Below are 15,479 nucleotides of genomic sequence, written 5' to 3' on the forward strand. Positions count from 1 at the left end.
AATGATGCTTTAAAGGTGTTATCTTGCATTTTCATATAGTTTTTAATATATTTTAATTATAATAATCATACATGTTAAGATAGTTTTTAATATTTTTTAATTGTTTTATGTTTAGTTTTGTGTTTCAAGAATTAATGCTTGTTTCATATGTTTTTAGGTATTATTTGGGGAAAAAATGCAATTAAGGAATCATTACTCAAGTAAATAAAGTTGCAAAGTTAGAACTCCCTCTAGTTGGTGACCTTGTAGCAGTTGAAGAATGAAGAATCATGACTCTTTAAATAAATCTTTATTTTCATAAATTCCTCAAAAACCATCCAAGGAATGTTATGAATATTTGAAGAGTCTTTTGAATGCTCAAGAAGGAGTTACACTACTTAATGCTCTCTTTAATTCTATTAAAGTTAAAAAGTTGCAAAGAATTCAATCCTCCATTAATCTTCTCTTTAATGGCATTAAAGTTGGAAGTTTCAAGGAATGCATGAAGGCATGTGCAACTATAAATACCTACATTGGGAAGAATGAAAGCAGACCGGGAACAAACATGGAACATGCCTCACCACCTCTTTTTAGCTCTCTCTTTTAGACTTTTTTTATTTTTCTTTTTGTTCATTTCCTTTCTACCTTTGTAACTGATTCTAGTTTTATTTCAAAGTTTATTCTCTGTTCATCTTTTCTTCTCTTTATAATTATGTTTTCTAGGTTGTTTTCTATTAAATTTCTTGTTTTCTTTCCATCTGCCATGAACTAACTCCTCCATAGCTAGAGTTATGGCGGATCCTAATCGAAGTAGATGATTTACTTGCAATCCTATTTCAGGTTCATAATTTATTAATTAGAGAATTAAACTATGGAGCTTAATTTCCTAGTTAGATATTTGGCCAATATTTAGCTAAGTTACAATTAATGATTTTGGTTGACCGACACTAAGATAATTAATGGAACTACATAGTTTAGACCTGTGTCTATGCGGTGCGGTTTTCAGGGTTTAGTTTCACGACATAACTTTGAGGTTATTTCAGAGAACTTAATGCTTTCATTATACTTTTATTCTTGACTGGACCAAAGCTAGGGTAATTGTATGTGAAATAGGATTAATCTTGATTGGACCAAAGCTAGGTTAATTACTTTAGAAAATAATCACCGTCTCTAGATTAAAACTTAAGAACTTGGATAGGATTGTTGTGTGGATTATATACATTAGGTTAGGTGAAGCCTTGCTCTACTGATTTACATCATATTTAAATTCATTTTGTTTCCTTCTTTGTTTACTTTGTTTAGTTGTTTTAAATGCATTAATTTCGTATCACAATCAATTCAAGTTCCGATTGCTTAGATAATAGAAATTCACAAAAATCAATAGCTATAAACACAATCCTCGTAGGAACGATACTCTACTTACTTTATATTACTTGATAACGATAAGGTGCACTTGCCTTTAGGTTGCTAGATACACAAATTCGTCCATCAAGTTTTTGGCGTCGTTGCCGGGGATTGTTTGTTTTATAATTTTGATTTAGTTGAAGTTCTATTAATTTAAACGTCTTTTTTATATTTTGTTCCTTTTTACTTTGTTTTTCTTTTATGTTTATTTTGCAAGGTGATGGACCAAAATAGTTATCCATGGTGGTTGAATGCTCCAACATTCAACAACCACTTAGAGATGCAAGCTCAAGCCAATGAGGATAAATTTTTGATGTTTATGAAGGATAACTTTCCGGATGTCTCTCTTCGCGATGCGACATGTATACATTGCGGGGGTTTACATTTTGAACTAGATTATCAGTATCAAAATTCAAATCTTTATACTAATTCTTGCTATATGGATGATCAATATGAGCTGCCTAGAGAAGAAATTTCAAGCACGTTTTCCCCATATTGGGAGAATGGTTATGGGTGTAATCAAGATTCTCAAGCCTTATCACCAAATTTTGAGTATAAGGAGGATCCACAATGGAAAGAAAAATAATCAATATTATTGAGCAGATAAATAATAAATTCTCTTCATTGGAGACTTTTACCAAAAATATCGATGCTTCTCAGAGAAATATAATGAAAACTTTAGAAGGTATGATTGCAATTACGTCAACTGATGAACCATATTCAGAATTTTCGAGTGAAGCATACAACTTGATTGAACCTCAACATGAAGAAGTCCTTGAGGAATGTTCAGAAATATGTTTGGTGATAAGTTGTGAAGATAAATCAATAGAGAAAAAAGAGTTTAAAATTTCAAATGAAGTTGAAAGTACCATCACCCGAATAGATGAGACCGCCACACCTGAACTTGTGGTGCAGAAATCCATGATTGAAGAGTTTGAAACAACCCCGACTGAAGAATTTTACGTGTTATATGACTTACCAAAAGAGTCAAAAAGGGAGACATCTAAACTCTTACATAATTTTTACAAATTTATGTCATGGATTTTATTGATTTATTTTGAAGCTAAAAATCCAATTTGTATCTATAGAATATTTATTAAAGAATTTGGATTCCTCATAATGCTCCATTCATTTACATAAAAGGAAGGTTTGTAGTCAAGCTAGATGACTATAATCTTAGCGCTTCCGGGAGGCAACCCGAGTTTTTTTTTAATTTCTCTTTTATTTACAATATTTCTTTAAGTAAGTTTTATTTTAATTTTTTTTTTGTTTATTTATTTTGCAGGTAAACCAAAAAAAAAAACAGAAAAACAAACAAATTGGTGGAACAATTGAATTTGAACTATCTCATCTCCTCTACCACATCCGGTTTAAGGGAGTTTTTTTTAACCCTTTTTATTGTTCCACTTTACCTTTTATCGCATTTTTGGGAGTAAATGCATGCTCTAAAGTGTGAGGAAGGGTAAAAAGAGTTTTATCTATCTTAATTCAAGTTTTCTTTTTATTATTTATTGTTTATGTTTGTGTTTATTGTTTTTAGGATAATTTCATTTAGTTGCATGCTTCCTTACATGTTAAAATCATTGTCTTCGCTTTTTCAAAAATTTGAGATGGACTTGGGAAGAAAACTCGTAAACAATTGACCCTTAATAGGATGAAACTTCACCATGGCAGTCATAAATTTTGAAATTACATTTTTTTTATAGAATTACGAAACTGAGGAACTTTGGATTAAAATGGGAGTTCTGGAGACTACACTTGTGGACTGAAAATAAGCATTGAACTTGTCATTTGGTTAAACTTTTTGGTACAAATATTAACCCGAACATATATGAGATTTTGAGACCAACTATTTGAGCATTTTATTACACATTGCTTGGTTTATTTTTTTTCTTGAGTGTGCTCATACTTGCTATTGTCTATAGAATTTGCATCAAATGCTAGTCGAAACCTTGTGCATCCAGTTGGAACTTGGCGTGATCAAGGCAATTAAGTGTAGCCCTTTGTTAATGTTAAAACTTATTTTTCCTTGTTTAAACCCAAAACCCTTTTACATCGTGTTTAGTTAAGCCCCGTTGAAGCCTACATATACCACTTTCTTTGTTTCACCACATTACAAACCCCTAAACGTCTTAAATATCATTTTCCCACCCGTGAATTTACAATTATTATGCACAAATAAGAATGTTTTAAGGAGCTCAAGATTTGTGGAAAATAGGAAGCCGAGAATTATTTTTGCTACTTTATATGCTTTTGCAAAGAAAAAAAAATAAAAAATAAAAAAAATAAAAAGCTCAAGAAAAGAAAAAAGAAGAAAAAAGAAAAGAAGAGAAAAAAAAGCATTAGTTGAGTCATTTAGTTCGAGGTGGAGATTCATGCACAATCGATCAATCTCAGGAAATGCATTTAAAGCAAGGAACTGTAATCTGTAATAATAAGATAAGAACAAGGATAAACGAGTGAATACTCAACATTATTGGCGGCAGTCTTGGAGATAGAAGTGGGTAAGAAGAAAAAAAAAGCGATTCTCATATGCTTGCTTATGAAACTCTTGCTTCTGGCCTTGTTCTAGAATTAATACCTAATAAAGAAGAAAAAAAGGGAAAATTGTTTTCTCATCAGTAGCATATGTTATGTTTATCGGCTAATCTTTGAAGAGCTTCGAGTCTTATTGTATCTATTTTGCACAACTACTTGTTTATTCACTTCCCACATATTTTCCTTATCCAAACCTGTCCCTAAACCAACATTACAACCCGTAAAAGACCTTGGGATCTTGTTTCTGACTTGATAAGCATAATGGTAACGACTGGATGACAATGCAAATTCACCGTAGCCAAAGATAGTATAGAGCTTGAGAGACAAAGTTTACACCTAAACACTTGAGTGAAATGAGTGACCACTAGTGAGGTGCCAAAATAGTTTGCCTTTTGATTTTGTGATATGATTGAAGATGCGTCTGCTTGTGTTGGTTTGCGGAGAAACGATTAGAATCTTTTAGCGTCCAAACCTTTTGTTTTTCATCCAAACTTGTGAAATCAAGATCTATGAATGCCAAGTGAAGTAAATCGTGTTATTGTGTGAATTATTTATAGTGAGTATTCTAGAGTTTGTTTTGAGTCTAAGGCTTGCTTGAGGACAAGCAAGGTTCAAAGTGTGAGGAAGTAGGCTTGGTCCATGAGATGAATTCGTATTAGCAAAGAGTTTTCTAAATAGTAAAAAAAAATGAATTTTAGACAAAACACGTGGCTGACACACCAGCCACACCATATATATTCTAGTTTGAATCTCCTAGATATATTTCCTTCTGAAGTAATTTTGCAATTCTTTTTAGAACATTCCCCATTCTCGTTTTCCATTAGTTGATCTTTCACATATGTCATTACTATTTTCATTATAAGAAAGACAAAATCTCATGCTTTAGCTAAATTATTTTCTTCTTGAAACCACTCTTTAACCAATTTAGATAGTTAATAGTTTTGAAACATTACTCATTGACATAACTAGCTTCACCATATGTACAAGAAGGTAAAGGCCATTTCTTCTCAAAATTTGTTCAATTGAGTGAAATATGAGGAAATAAAAGAAGGTTGATTGTCATTAGAAGAAGCTAAAATAAACTGAATGATGCAATTAGACATCATCCTTAGGAAAACCCATATTAATAGGAATACTTTATTATGTTTATTAATTTATGTTGTGTACATTGAACAAGTAAAAGAAGAGAGCCAAATAAGCTACTTGTCATGACCCAACCCAGGCCATGACCGGCGCATAAATTAAATTAACTTTAATCTATGCTAGCCTTAATTCTGAACTAATAGAAATTCCAAAATTTACTAACAGAATATCAAAGTCATCTCAATTACATCAATAAACCTTAAAAGAATCAAATGTGCAAGTCTAAACCTCAATAATTAAAATTCTCTAACGAATAAAATAAAGCTAAATCCTTAAGCAGTCTCCTTCAACAACAATCCAAGGGTTACCTCACGAACAGGGACCTTAATCTGAAAAAGAAATATTCAACATGGTATGAGATTTTCGTCTATACGAGCAAAAACCTCAGTGAGCAGTAGCTATAGCACACAACAGAAAAGGAACAGGCAGGCAGGCTGATACTTTTAAATTATGACAATATAGTTCAAAATGTAATATTTCAAAATCAGTTAAACCAAAGGGTCAAAATAATATAATCAATTCAAATACTGGTAATCAATTGTCAAACATAATACTAAAGCCTTTCAAAATATCAAAAATTAGAATAATCAGAAAATAAGGCAAAAGCTTCAAAACACACGGTACAGTGTAACAGAGTGGTGATGCTGCACACCACCAAGGCCAGATAAATGGTAAGCGCGCTACCAATAACAGATACAGATAACAGATAATTGCCTTCACCGATCTTATGCATGATTCTAATGTTGACACAACTGACGAGAAAACTGACAACTAACATCATGACTCGAAGACAAATGCAAAATCCTAATGTTATGAAGATCGGTGAGAGGCCAGATAACAGATACAGATATACTGAGCACTTGTACCAGTTTGAAAACATATAGTATACATATATAAATCAGAAAATCATAACTGATTTAACAAATTATCGGATTTCTAAAATAAAAGTAATAACTGCGATGAATCGCGTATCAGAAAGTACAAATCATATCAAATCAAATTTCAATAACTTCCTTGAAACTGATAATAAAACAAATCAACTATAAAGGCCTGTTCCCAGAATATACGCTCTATAACACTAAGGATATTTAGTAAACATAAAGTTCAAGATATACGATTTTATAAAACAAAATATATATTCAGATGCCAATTTTTGATAAACCGTTTCAAGTTTCAAGTCTGATAATTCAACCAAATAGCGTCATGTACTATAATTACCACTCACCTGAAGTCTAAGAGAGTGTTTTATTCTTGTCAATCAAGCGTCGGGGCAAATTCAGAATTCCCTATTGATCAAGAAGGACATGAACCGATTAATCCAAACTCAACCCAAACTAAATTGCTACGGATACAAGGTAAATGAAAGGCTATGCACAAAGAAACAAATTATATATATATAAAATACAAAAAAAAAAACTATTTCATCACCACACCAAACTTACTTAATAATTTGATGAAAGGCTCCCAACAATTTGTTGATTCAGAATTTCAAGAAAAAAGATGCAGCTTTCAACAGTACAGCGACGGCTCTTCCTTGGAAAACTAGGGAGGAAAACTTGTTTTCTTTTCTTTTCTTTCAAAACGCGGAAACAGGTAGGTTTGTTTGTTTTTTTTTTCTTTTTTTTCTTTTTTTAATAAACATTTATTTGGTAGGGTCCTAAACTGTAATATTATATCTATATAAATACACTTTAGTATTTTTCAATAAGGTAAAGAGAATTAAAAATATATAACTAATTGGCTCAAAATAGGGTTATTACATTCTTCCCCCCTAAGAAAAATTCGGTCCCCGAATTTAAATTACAAGGAACACTAACCTGAAATATCAAACAGATGAGGATATCTAATTCGCATTTCGGATTCAGTCTCCCAAGTCGCTTCACTACTAGAGTGGTTTTGCCAAAGAACTTTAACTAAAGGGATTTCTTTAGAACGCAGCTTCCGAACTTGGCCGTCTAGTATTCTTATAGGCTGCTCCTCATAAGACAAATCATCTCTAACTTGTATAGCTTGTGGTTGCAAAACATGAGAAGTATCTGGAATATATTTCCTAAGCATCGATATATGGAATACCGGATGAACTTTAGAGAAATCAGGTGGGAGAGCTAATCGATATGCAACTGCACCAATCCTTTCTAGAATCTCAAATGGACCTACATAACGCGGACTCAATTTTCCTTTCTTGCCAAACCGCATGATTCCTTTCATCGTAGAGACCTTCAGAAACACATGATCACCGATCTGAAATTCTACACTCTTACATCTTGGATCAATATAACTCTTTTGCCTACTTTGAGCTGTCAACAGTCTCTCACGGATAACACGAACTTTGTCTGAAGTCAACTGTATCAACTCGGGTCTAGTCAGTCTCCTTTCTCCAACCTCATCCCAACAAATCGGCGACCGACACTTACGACCATACAAAGCTTCATAAGGTGCCATCTCAATGCTAGCTTGATAGCTATTGTTGTAAGCAAACTCTACCAAAGGCAAATGATGATCCCAATTTTGGCCAAAATAAAAAATACAAGCTCGAAGCATATCCTCTAAAGTCTGAATAGTCCTCTCTGACTGTCCGTCCGTCTGAGGATGAAAAGCGGTGCTAAACTGAAGTTTTGTACCAAGTGCTTCTTGAAATTTCTTCCAGAACCGGGAAGTGAATTGAGGACCACGATCTGACACAATAGAGACTAGAACTCCATGAAGTCTAATAATCTCATCAATGTATAACTGAGCAAGCTTAGAGAAATCATAAGTTATCTTCACATGAAGGAAATGAGCAGACTTAGTTAAATGGTCGACTATCACCCAAATGGAATCGTACCCTCCTCTAGTGCGAGGCAATCCTACCACGAAGTCCATAGCAATATTCTCCCACTTCCACTCAGGAATGGGTAATGGTTGGAGCAACCCAGACGGTCTCTGATGTTCTGCCTTGACTTGTTGACAAGTAAGGCATTTAGCAACAAAGTCTGCAACATCTCTCTTTATTCCACTCCACCAGTATAATTCTCTTAAATCTCTATACATCTTAGTGGAACCAGGATGAACTGTATAAGCTGAACAGTGTGCTTCCTCCAATATTGAACCCAAATGTCTGTCCGGCTATAGAGATCTTAATCTGAAAAATATAAAATTAACGTGGTATGAGATTTCCGTCTATACGAGCGAAAATCTCAGTGAGCAGTAGCTATAGCACACAACAGAAAAAGAACAGGCAGGTAGGCTGATACTTTTAAATTATGACAATATAGTTCAAAATGTAATATTTCAAAATCAGTTAAACCAAATGGTCAAAATAATATAATCAATTCAAATACTGGTAATCAATTGTCAAACATAATACTAAAGCCTTTCAAAATATCAAAAATTAGAATAATCAGAAAATAAGGCAAAAGCTTCAAAACACACGGTACAGTGTAACAGAGTGGTGATGCTGCACACTACCAGGGCCAGATAAATGGTAAGCGCGCTACCAATAACAGATACAGACAACAGATAATTGCCTTCACCGATCTTATGCATGATTCTAATGTTGACACAACTGACGACAAAACTGACAACTAACATCATGACTCGAAGACAAATGCAAAATCCTAATGTTATGAAGATCGGTGAGAGGCCAGATAACAGATACAGATATACTGAGCACTTGTACCAGTTTGAAAACATATAGTATACATATATAAATCAGAAAATCATAACTGATTTAACAAATTATCGGATTTCTAAAATAAAAGTAATAACTGCGATGAATCGCGTATCAAAAAGTGCAGATCATATCAAATCAAATTTCAATAACTTCCTTGAAACTGATAATAAAACAAATCAACTATAAAGGCCTATTCCCAGAATATACGCTCTATAACACTAAGGATATTTAGTAAACATAAAGTTCAAGATATACGATTTTATAAAACAAAATATATATTCAGATGCCAATTTTTGATAAACCGTTTCAAGTTTCAAGTCTGATAATTCAACCAAATAGCGTCATGTACTATAATTACCACTCACATGAAGTCTAAGAGAGTGTTTTATTTTTGTCAATCAAGCGTTGGGGCAAATTCAGAATTCCCTATTGATCAAGAAGGACATGAACCGATTAATCCAAACTCAACCCAAACTAAATTGCTACGGATACAAGGTAAATGAGGGGAAGATCATGTTAACTAGTCTTAAACAGTGCTATGCCATAGCCACTTATCTTAAAAGAAAAAGAAAAAAAAAAGAAAAAGAAAAAAAAAACTAATGAAAGCATTTAAACGATTTAAGGTTTAATAGTAGCAGAGGTTGTTTCAAAATTGGAAAATCACATCACTTGTAGTAGTTGTTTCAAATAATTCATTGGCTAAAACAAATATAATACAATAAAATCAAAGACACAACTTAGTTTAATATATATATATATATATATATATATATATATATATATATATATATATATTTATATAATTTTCAAACTAGAACATAAAAGAAGTGGAATCATTGGTAAAAAGAAGATCCAACAAAATAGCAATATAAATGAATTAAAATAATAATAATATCTATATTTTATTTGTTGAAAACATCAAAATGTTGTGCAGGTTCCAAGGTTTCTAATTGTCCATGGAAAAGGTAATGATGGTCTATGCACAAAGAAACAAATTATATATATATATAAAATACAAAAAAAAAAAAACTATTTCATCACCACACCAAACTTACTTAATAATTTGATGAAAGGCTCCCAACAATTTGTTGATTCAGAATTTCAAGAGAAAAGATGCAGCTTTCAACAGTACATCGGCGGCTCTTCCTTGGAAAACTAGGGAGGAAAACTTGTTTTCTTTTCTTTTCTTTCAAAACGCGGAAACAGGTAGGTTTGTTTGTTTTTTTTTCTTTTTTTTCTTTTTTTAATAAACATTTATTTGGTAGGGTCCTAAACTGTAATATTATATCTATATAAATACACTTTAGTATTTTTCAATAAGGTAAAGAGAATTAAAAATATATAACTAATTGGTTCAAAATAGGGTTATTACACTACTCTATACTAGTAACAGTAAGAAATTTTTTGAACCAAAATGATGATTGTTTTGGGTATATTTTGAATCCATTTTTGAAGTCAATATGAACTATTCCGGATTTGGCTGTGTAGCCAGCTGTCCACTCAAAATTGTTTAAAAACGACCATGCTATGTACCCCTTTACGTTTACTCCAAGCCTGTTCAAGTCATCTATTCATTTTTTATCAACAAAATCACCATTATAGTTTTTTTTTTGTAATTTATAATACTCACCTTATTGCTTCAAGAGTGCGACTTAGATGACTATGAAAATATTCTATTCTCACTTTATCATCTTCAAAAATAAAACTTGTGTTATCTTTATGCTCAGCAACTCCTAATACAAAACAAAATAATTGTTTATTATTCTTATTTGTGTATGTTTTTTTTACCATTCTCTGTAATATAGATTATGGGGCCATTGTACTTGTTTCTGATGTAAAGTGGATAATATTGAAGCCCTTCTGGATAGATATACATCCAAGTACCATGTGCAATTAAATTAGCTTTAGGAACTTTAATTACTCTCTACATAATTAAATTATAACAATATTTATTTGAAAAATTCTAATAAAAATATTTCAAGAAATAAAGAGTAGCATGATAAATAAAAAAAGTCACTTTATGATACTTAAGTTTTATATTAATTTATAAATTATACCTCTATATGAGAACCAATTGGAATTCCATTTCGTTCACCTAAAGTAAGTAATTTCTTTGATTAGAAAATAATAAGGTAATTTTAGTGAAGAAAAAAGTTGATTTATATACTTTAATATCGATACAAGCGTCAGTGATGTAGTTCAAATTTTGAGTTCGACAATGAGTATCAGCAATATATCTCGTAGTATAGTAATTAATTCCGATGAAATCATAAGATCCTTTAATCGTATTGGATTCCTCCTTAGTAAAATTTGGTAATCTTTTTCTCACATTAACAATCATTTCTAGTGGGTAAGATCCAGAATATAGTGGCTCCATAAACCTTCAACAGAACAAAAAAGTAAATTCAGTTCCATTTTATTTTATTTTGATATACATATCCATATTTATATATATTCAAACATAAATAAAAATAAATAAATACATACCAACCATATGTAAAAGCAAAACCTCGATCTGTTGCTAGTTGGTCTTTTTGTGAATTTGTGTATGGGACCATCCGGTTAGTATTTAGTGAAATTCCAATTTGACCTTTTTTGGAAATCTACAAAGTTTTAATTGAAAGAAATTAAATAAATTAATAAATATTTTATTATTTTATGTTTGTGAGTCTATTATGATGCAGACATCATAACTAGGGCCGCCGCCCAAACACACCTGGCGGATCCTCCGACACTACATACCACACAAGCAACGCAAGCACCTATTAGGGCGGATCCTAGTGATATACAAGTGGAGCGGATCCAGGCGTCTACTGTAACACCCTAGTCGCATCTCACTTATTTTTAACACATATTAGAAAATATTTATTCTATATCTCATAGTCATTCAAAACATACAAAAACACATACATATATGTAACCATTTATATTACAGACTTTATTTATGATTACATATATTACAGACTATGTTTGTATTTCACCCAAACTTCAAATATTCTACATGCTGGGAATGAGAGGAGAGAGCGCGAGATGGAACACAGCCAACCAACCTTTCATCCATGTTATCTACAATATCTGAACCTTCTAGAAACTCTTGTTCATCTACTTCATCAACCAACTGAAAAATTTAGCGATTTATATGAGTCGCCACTCAGTGAATATAAACAATCCATGAATTACAAATCACATACCCATACACACGTACAAATTCATGCATATGCAAATGATAAGCCTTTTATTAATTTTGTTGTGACATCACCAACTAGACGCTTCCCGGGATCAAGTAGCAGGTAAACGGTAACACATGGATTGTAATTTCATAATTCGACCTTTCGGCCCATATAATCAAGTAGTCCATGTAAATGACCATATAGGTCCAAGTAGTCCATATATTTGACCATATAGGTCCAAGTAGTCCATCTGACCATATAGGTCCATTTAGTCCATATATCTGACCATATATGTCCAAGTAGTCCATATAATCAAGTAGTCATAAGTGCCTAAACTGGTATGCCACAACGTTATTTACGTTTTATGCAACATGTACACATACTTTGCATTTAAGTCATTCCATCATAAGTAATTTAATCAAGTATCAATTCACATCAAACATAGGAAAACAATTCACAATATCACAAAGTATCAATTCATATCAACATTTCAATCACAACTTCAGAAACCAAAATATTCATATCATGTTTATACTCACAACTAAGCCGCTAGCTTCCTTGACGACGACTTGTACCTTCCTCCGGAATATCTTCAAAGTTGTGTGTACCTATAAATATAATTTAACATATGATTAAAGAGACATCATTCTTTATTTACCACATTTGATGTTCTTATTCTTCTTTTATTCCATAAACTTCAATATCAACTAATATTTCTCAATCACCCATCAATACCAAAAACCCTGTAACTCTCTCTATACTAAACCAACTGACCTAATTCTTGTTTTGTTGTACTCTTGACTCATATATAAAGATCATATTAAAATTTTATAATTTTTCCAGAACCACCCGAATTATGGCACAATTTCTTTTGAAGCCCTATCTCAGCATCTACTCGTCTGTACCAGTTTGTCTAATTGACACATAACTTAAAACGTATAACTTCTATTGCTTTGATTCTTTTTGGTAAGAAAACTAGACATACGTAAGTATAACATATCCAAATATAATAATTTTAGGAGCTCTATATAATTGCCAGTAAAATTTACAAGATGACCCTGTTTCAGCACCTATGCAACACAACACACCTACACTTCCTTAGTGATTTTATCACTACTTACTTATCCAATACTAACCAAACTTTACAGGGGTTTACTCAACACATCAAGGATCAAGTTTCATTTTGATACCTTCCTCAAATTCAGAACCTAAGATGTCCCAAACTATACAAAAAGAAACAAATCAAGTACAGATTGCAGCTTAGACCTAGTCTGATTGATACTATCATATCTCCTAGTATACTTACTCAAATAGCATGAAAAGAATTTTGAAATTTAACTAAGACATAAAATTACAACTTTCTCTTCTTTAAGATTCTCAAAATCGGACTCTAAAGACACGAATTTGATTTTACAAGACAAGTGAACATCATACCTTCTTCTTCTTCTAACTCTTCTTCTTATCCTTCTTCTTCTCTTCCCTTTTCTCTTTTTGTTTCTTCAATGAGTTCGTACCCAAAAGGTTCATGATAAATCTAAACTATATCCTTTGTTTTTTTTGTTATTCTATTTATTAAATCATTATGTTTATCCATCTAGGTTACCATTGTTACCAATTTACCCAAACCAATTTTCGTATTTCCAACTACATCCTCTTTCATTGTTACGCTTCTTATTAGTGTTAACTAAGACTCTATTTAATCACTTATCATTCTAATTGTGTATTTATTAACTACTCATCTAGTTTATGTGCTTTGAATACACATTTACCTTTATTTTCTACATTTACACGTTATCCCGATTTTACTATCTATTTGAATCTATCATGGGGTGAATGATATGTAAGATGTAAAATTATTTCTAAATTCGCTAATTAATATCGTGTAATGCATGTGTCTAAATGTCATGAATGCACAAAATTGAGACGTTACATTTCTCCTCCTCTTTTAAAGAATTTCCTCCGGAAATTCATTACCTGATTCGTGAAATAAGTATGGGTACTCCTTCCTCATCCTTTCTCCAGTTTCCCATGTAGCTTCCTCTACTGAATGACTTCTCCATAGTACCTTAACTAAGGGTATCTCTTTGTTCCGTAATTGTTTGCTTTTATACCCAATGATTGCTACTGGCTCTTCCACGTAACTAAGATTATCAGCAACTTCAATTTCTTGACTACCTAGAATATGTGTAGGATATGATCGGTATCTTCTGAGCATACTTACATGAAAAACATCATGGATCTGAGCTAATTCTGGTGGTAATGCTAACTTGTAAGCAAGAGGACCAACTTTTTCAAGAATTTCATACGGTCCAATATACCTTGGACTTAATTTACCTTTCTTTCCAAACCTCATTACGCCTTTCCAAGGTGATACTCGTAGAAATACTTTGTCTCCCTTAGCATATTCCATTTCTCTCCTGTGCTGATCAGCATAACTTTTCTGTCTATCCTGTGCTGCTTTCAATTGCTTCTGATTACCTTCACTTTCTTCATTGTATTTTGCACAATCTCAGGACCTTCTAAAACACGCATGCCTTCTTCATCCCAGTAGATTGGACTTCTACATTTTCTTCCATACAATGCTTCATATGGTGCCATACCTATACTGCTATGATAATGATTGTTATAAGCAAATTCTATCAAGGCAATATATTCATCCCACGCACCTTTGAACTCTAGAACACAAGCCCGAAGCATATCTTCTAGTGTTTGAATCGTTCTCTTTAACTGGCCATCTGTTTGAGGATGAAATGCGGTACTAAAATTCAATTTTGTGCCCAATGCTTGCTGTAAACTCATCCAGAACCGTGATGTAAATCGTGGGTCTCTATCAGATACAATAGACAGTGGTACTCCATGTAATCGAACAATTTCATTCACATACTTCTTAGCCAAATTCTCAAGCGAACAACCCCACTGTATAGGTAAAAAGTGAGCTGACTTTGTCAATCGATCCACAATCACCCAAACAGCATCATTCTTACCTGGAGTTCTTGGAAGCCCATAGACAAAATCCATAGTTATTCTTTCCCACTTCTAAACTGGTATTGACAAAGGTTGCAATTTTCCCACTGGAGCTTGATGTTCAACTTTTATTTGTTGACAAGTCAAACATTTAGAAACATATTCTGCTACATATTTGTTCATCTTAGGCCACCAAAAATGAGTCCGCAAAGTATTGTACATTTTTGTCATACCAGGATGCATAGTGTATGGAGCAGTATGAGCTTCTTCTAGAATCTCCTTCCGAAGATTATCAACATCTGGCACACAAATTCTTTGTTCTAACATCAAAGCACCATTTTCAATCGTAAAATTAGTACTCTTTCCCTGTTCAACACTCTCCATTATCTGCTTCAACTTTGGGTCTCGGGTCTGAGCTTCTTTTATCTTATCATGTAACATTGGCCTCACTTTAAAATTAGCCAACAAAACTCCATTCTGATTCACATTCAACTCAACATTCATGGCTCATAATTGCACCAAATAAGGGAATTTGGATACCTGAACATTAGCCAACATGCCGCTGGATTTTCTGCTTAAAGCATCTGCAACCACATTCGCTTTTCCAGGATGGTATTCTATAGTGCAAT

At 32.6% G+C, this 15,479-nt stretch overlaps 1 long non-coding RNA gene across 1 annotated transcript; it reads right to left on the reverse strand.

The window, feature by feature from the left end:
• Window positions 1-11,653: 11,653 nt before the first annotated feature.
• LOC136229223 (uncharacterized) lies at window positions 11,654-13,411 on the reverse strand. The gene is made up of 3 exons (XR_010689015.1): window positions 13,321-13,411; window positions 12,426-12,494; window positions 11,654-11,834 (listed from the first exon to the last, which is right to left on the reverse strand). It is a non-coding gene; the product is annotated as an uncharacterized lncRNA (long non-coding RNA).
• Window positions 13,412-15,479: the final 2,068 nt, after the last annotated feature.

Source organism: Euphorbia lathyris, chromosome 5, assembly GCF_963576675.1.
Source record: "Euphorbia lathyris chromosome 5, ddEupLath1.1, whole genome shotgun sequence".
NCBI classification, from domain to species: Eukaryota; Viridiplantae; Streptophyta; class Magnoliopsida; order Malpighiales; family Euphorbiaceae; genus Euphorbia; species Euphorbia lathyris.